Raw genomic sequence first — 6,258 nt, 5'->3', positions numbered from 1 at the left:
GGGGCACTGTGGGACTGGCTTACCCATGCTGTGCAGCCATGGAAAACCTGTAATTAAGGAGACACAGCAGCCTTCCTTACAGGTTCTAAGCTGAAGTTCCATGGTTTTATGACACTCAAAGGAGCTCCTTTCCATTGGACTCTGTCCAAGAACTCACCCCTGTGCGCTGCATGTTGCCTACTGGTCTATTTATACCTGCCAGGGGCAAAACCTCAGAAATATCCTCGTCCACCACCTCAAAGCAGTATCTGCCATCACTGTTTTCTGCCATCCACCTCTAGAAACCTTCAGCCAGGAAACCTTCAACCAGAGAGCACAGCAGTAGCTCAGGGGTCCCAGATAGTTTTGCAAATGAAAACTGTGGTCCTCTCCTTGTTCTCTTCTCCTCATAAACAGAACAATGTGTTTAGGTCATTTTCAAACAGGAGTACTTAAGGTTCAGCATCTGGTGTGCTCTTTGACAAGGTGCCGAAGTAAGAGTGAGGAGAAAGAGAGGACATTTCTGCCAGATGGGTGCCAGCTCCCCCAGAATGCTTCACAGCCCCAGGTGCTGGTTTGCATCACACCTACACACTCTGCTTTCTGGGCTGGGCTCGGTTTCAACACTCCCTTTATTTTTAGCCACACTTTTAAGAAAGGGGAAAAGAAAAATCTCAGAACCTCTGCAGCTTCCTGAAGCCCTTGAGAATGAGAAAGCTGAGGAGTGAGCAGGCAGCTGGGAGGGTCGTAGTCCTAGTGCTGAAGTGCATTCCAGTATGGAGCAGGGCCATGCTCTGGTTCTGCCCATGGTGAGGGCACAGGTGTTACTCCTGTGTGTTACTGCTCCTGCATCCATCCAATGGCAACTTGTGCTGCAGATCCAGCCCTTTGCACTTGGATCTAGCCACCACTGGGACAGGAGGTGGGAGTTAAAAACAGGTGCTGCAGGAAGTGGTTTGGGTGATTTAGTAGGTAGCACCTTCCCTGTAGGTTTGCAGCATGATGAAACTGCTCAGTGGGGAATGCTGGGCTCTGTGTTGCTGCAGGAGTTGCATTTTAATGACATCCCAAGCTCGCCACTTGTGGTCACCCCAGATCCCTTCTTGCAAGGGTGGAGGTGTTAGCTCCAGTGTCCTGAGCAGGCTCCAGTCTAGAGTAATTCTGTTCTGCTGAGCCAAGAGCTGCAGGAATTTCCACTGGACATGCTATTCCTTACTCTTTTTTTCCTGCTATGACTACTGAGCAGTTTTCCCAGGTGCCAGAAAACAGCATTTACCAAGGCATTTCAAATTCAAATGCTTCCCATTGTCTTGAAAGGGACAGTCCAGTTTTGTCCCATGCTTTCTCTCTAGGATCCACTAAGCCCAGGGTCTGCTCCACTTGGCTGGTGTAATTCTCTGCTCAGATGTTGGCTTTGCTCTCCTCCAACTCACCCTGGGCTGTGAAGGTCACAGACATGCCGAGCTTTGGCTGAGCTGGTGCATCGCAGCCTCCATCTGCCCTGCTCTCCATCACCACCCAGGAAGGTATCAGCTGCACCTTGGTCCTTGACAGGAGATGCCAGCTGCTACCAGAAAAGGAATAATCGATTATGAGACTGACATTAACAAAATATGAGATTGTGACTTGGGACAGACTAAAGCCATAGAAAGATTTCTAAATAATTCACCATCCTGAAAGTAAAGCATATTACTGGGAAAGACATTCAGGTCCTTTCCCAGTGGCATTAAGTTCTATGTAACCAGAGCTGATACTGTGAGATGAGAGCAAAATAAGACTACTGCTGGGTAGGGAATCTTGGCATTTCAAAACATATTTGAAAAGCATGATTTCCCCCCCCCATCCCTCCCACCAAAATTATTTACAAACATTAAAATATTCTGTTTTGGTAGTATTGCCTACAAGACAACTAAATCCAAAATAAAATAAAAGCACAAAATGCTGAAACAAATTGCAAGTCCCTGAGATGTGTGCTGGCAAAATATTCATCCAAATCACTGCCTTCTGCAAAAATGCTTCTATTTTAGCAAACCCACAGTTTTCCGGGGGTAGACTGATCCACCAGAGACTTCTGAACCCGCAGCAAGTGGCAACGGAGGCTGAAGAGAGACACTGTGTGGGAGGCAACATTTAAAATGTCGCCGTTTTGCTTTTCACTTGAAACCAATCCAAGGGCCATGGGGGAGCGTTTGAGAGCAGGATTTGTGCTTTGGCTGTCTGGAAAAGTTGCTGCCAGTGCCTGGGCAGAGTGTGGGCTCACCCAGAAAAGCCCTGCTCATCCACAAACACCCCTGGAAGGGGGAATGTTACCCAGGCAATTATTTTAAATTTATCTCAGCAATTAAATGCACTTGTGCACACACAGCAGATGTATCTGTGTTGGGTAAGCTAAGCTCAGCACACGAGGCTCTTGGGAATGTTGGGCTGGTGGCACCCACCTGAGCTGCTGTGTTACTGGGGGGCAGCAGGAAGGGACTGCCAGACAGGCAAGGGGCATTTAATTATCTTCATAATTCATATTTTGTTGACAGAGGCAGCTCATCATAGGGGAAAAGTGTTTCCCTTAGGTTGTGGGGTAGGAGGGAATGAGGCATGCACAAATGGCAGGGGTTTGGCAGCTCTGACCCTGCACACACTGTGGGGCTGGGCTGCAGTCACGGCTCAGGCCCAGCCATGCCTCCTCTGGGATGGCAGAACCTTCCCAGGCTTCTTGGGAGACCATGTGGGCTTCTGAGTGCCTGTGGACACCTTGCAACAACAACCCCAAGCAAAATTCAGACTCAGTTCCTTTCCTTGATGTTGAAATCGCTGCAGAAATCCCAGTGGGAAATTCCTGAGGTGTGACAACACTTAAGGGACAGCAATCCCTCCGGCTCCTGCCAGGCCAGGAGGTCCTGCTGCTCCCAGGGATGCTCTAAACAAACCTGGTGAGGAAAGACCTGTAAGAAAAACACCTTCTTGTGGTTTCACCTTAAAAGGTCAGTTCTGTTTCTTGTCATGCAACATGCTCAGAACCTGCCACAGGTGATTAAACGTCCGGGAGTTATCAGATCACACACAGATAATCCTGCCTGTACCTGGCAACGTGATTCATTATGATTCATAAATTCCTGTGGTGTTATGGTTCCCAAATGGACTCAGCATGCTGCAAACTCCTCCGCAGTTAGCAACAGAACACCACGAGGGGCTGATACAGGCAGCACAGGAGACCCCCAATGCTGCTGCCCATGTACTCATTAAGGGGCCTCCTTAATTTTAAGGACAAAACAAAGGTTCCTTGCACCTTTTCCACCAGGGTGCTGTGATTTGCATGAGCAGGTGCAGGAGATGGCAGGGGACAGAGCAGTGGCATGTGGGGGATGAGGGGAGGCAGCCTAGAAGGGGGCACATAGGAAGGAGATGTTATTGGCTGACTGGGAAGGGAGAAAGGGCAGAGAGAACTGAGGGGTTTTGTCTCCTCTATCTCCACAGCAGTTGGCTCTGGGCTAGGGGTGAGTCACAACCAAGAGAGTTTGACTAGAGAGAGCTTGATTTGTGAAGTGGATGCAATTAAAACCTGGGATCCTCAGGGTCAGTTTTAGTAGCTTCATTAAACTGAACCAACTCCTGCCTCACTGTGGGCCATGGAGGGGCTGTTTCTGCTCCTCCACTTTCTTTAAACTGCTCTTTCTGCAGCTCCTCATGTTGAGGCAAAATCCATCTGAGCTGTTTGGGATGAGCAGGAGCAGGGTCTGTCTCCCTGAGCATCAAAATGGGAGCACAGAACAGACCTGAGAAAAGATGACCTAATCCAGGGATGAAAAATCCTTCAAAGACTATTAAATACAAAGGCAAAAATGATGCCTCAGGAAGATCCTGAGCCCAAACTCGTGTGTGGGCAGCATGTATGCAGGAAATCTGAAAGTGTTCCCGTGTCACCTTTTTGCAGAGATCTTCTCAGGCTACTTTGCAAGAGAAGAAAAGGAGCTGGTTGGACTCTGGATCTGATTCCAAGTGGCTCTTAGCTGAGATGAGGTGAATAACTGCCTGTGGATGTGGCTGGATCTCTGGAGAGAGTTGCAGTCATCCTGTGTGCTCTGATAAGCGAGAAACATCAGCCTTGCCCCAGGCAGCAGTTTTGGGTCCTCAGTGGGAAGAAGTGGAAGCTCTGGGGTCAGGAGCAGCCACTTCTTCCCAAAGCTCACCTGCCACTAACTCACAGACCCCTCAGGCCAGACCCAGGACTGATCCCAAAAGAGAAGCTGGGGAGATGAAAGCCTCATGCCCATCCTGATGTCATGAAAATTTTGCTGCTGAGATGCGCTGGTGTCACCAAGTTCACAGGTATAAAACCCCATTAAATATTTCATTCTCATCAATTGCTTGCTTTAAGTGCCTTCTGAGGAATTCATGTGAACGTTTCCTATTTGACACAGAGATACTTTCAATTATGAAAGATGGCTAAAAATAAAAGGAAATTATACTGTTCAGACATCTCTGGAGGTGGAGACAGGAGAGGAAACCGTCAAGGAGAGCCAGGGAAGAAATTTTTGTTAGAAGTAGAGAAAGGCTACTTATTTTTACAGACAGAAATGTCAGGAGGCAGCCTGACTTGAGAATCTGGAATCTGTCACTCACCTTCTCTGTTAATAATTTGACCTCAACTACTTAGGGTCTGAATCAGAGAACTGGAGTTAAGAGGCATGTCAGTCTCTTTCTCTGGTTGCAGGGGTTTGATCACTCTCTGAGAATTCTCAGCTGTAGACTTTTTTTTAATGTGTTTTCACTTTTTTTTTTTTTTTTAAATGCAGGACCCCAGCCTGTGACAGTGAGACTCTTTTTGGACTTTCCTTTTAGTGTAAGAAGGTTGGGCTGATAACCTGGGGTTTCTTGTAGGCTCTGTAAGTACATAGGATGTTCTGGTGCCGATAAAATATTTACTTTTTGTAGCAAAAACTACCTGAGAGCAGGGCTTGAATCATCAATCCTTTGTGAATCAGCCCTTTGAGATAAGAGATTTATTCCTCTGACACCAGTAACATGTTGTTTAGCTTTTCCTATGGACCACTGTCAGAGGCTGAGCTGCAGTCACCACCTTTCTGTACATTTTAAAATTTAAGTTACTAACTGAACAAATATAAAACATACTGAGAGCTTTTGGTCTGCTCTGGCATTGAGTAGAATGTGTCTTGCACTCCATACATGTGACCAGGGAAAAGGGAGGCAGTTGGAAAATACAGCACTGAAGCTGCAAACGATTTGGTGTTTGTTATCTCTTGTTTCTTCTACATACCAAATCAAAGTCAGTAGAAAAAATATTAAAACTACCACAAAAAGGCACAGTTTTGTTCTGTAGATGGGAGCTGAAAAGTCTCTAGGCCTTTCTTTACTCCATAGCACCTGTTTTTAGAGATGCCTTTAGCAAAGTGCTGTGCTCTCATTGATTTGGGCTGTGTTCTCTGAGCCACATGCTCTAATTTTAAGTGATCAGGGGCTTAATTACCTACACTCTTGTATTTTGAGCAGCCATTTTAAGTAAAAAAATACCAGGCATGTTCCGTGGCTTAGGAGAGCATTCCTGTTCTATTCCAAATAGAAAATCATCTTCAGTACAGTGCATTTTCTTCAAAATCACCACTGAAGAGTGAAATGGTCCAGTCAGTCCCTGGTACCACTTATTCTAATGGCAGATGTGTTGAGCCCTGGGAGTTCAAGGTGTTCTTGCACACACTTAGGCCCACAGACCTGGTGTGAAATGTAGATAATCAGTGCTTTATTTCTAAACAGCTGCAATTCAACCATTTTTAGGGGTAAAAAACTGTTCTCTGTTAGCCAGCAGGATTGACCTGCCTGCTGCCACACTTCAATGGACCACAGGGGAAGATTGCAGAGTGATTTTGAGGTAGGCATCTTCCCACTGCACAAAAGGCTTTCCACCAGGACTCTCCTATGCCCAAGAGGGATCCCTGCTTGTGGGGCTCCCTGCTTGTGGGGCAGCCCAGGGCAGTACAATTGTCCTGGCAGGGAAGAGATAACAGAAACCACAGTGAAGCTGGATACCAAGGGAGAGGTTTCTGCTGGAGCTGTGGTGCAGCTGAGCTCGGGATAGGCACTGACCTTCAGAGAAGAGGCAAGGATTCAGACCTCCCATGAAGAGATTATTTCCCAGTACTTTTTCTGGTTTCCCCCTCCCCCCCAAATGTGTGACTGTTCTGCCAAATCTAAGGAATAACTTTTCAAATGAAAATGCTTCATCCATAGTCATAAAATGACAGGTACAAAGTACAATTACCCAGTAAT

This window comes from Lonchura striata, chromosome 12, assembly GCF_050655825.1.
Source record: "Lonchura striata isolate lonStrDom1 chromosome 12, ASM5065582v1, whole genome shotgun sequence".
NCBI classification, from domain to species: domain Eukaryota; kingdom Metazoa; phylum Chordata; class Aves; order Passeriformes; family Estrildidae; genus Lonchura; species Lonchura striata.
This window is presented reverse-complemented; position numbering follows the sequence as displayed.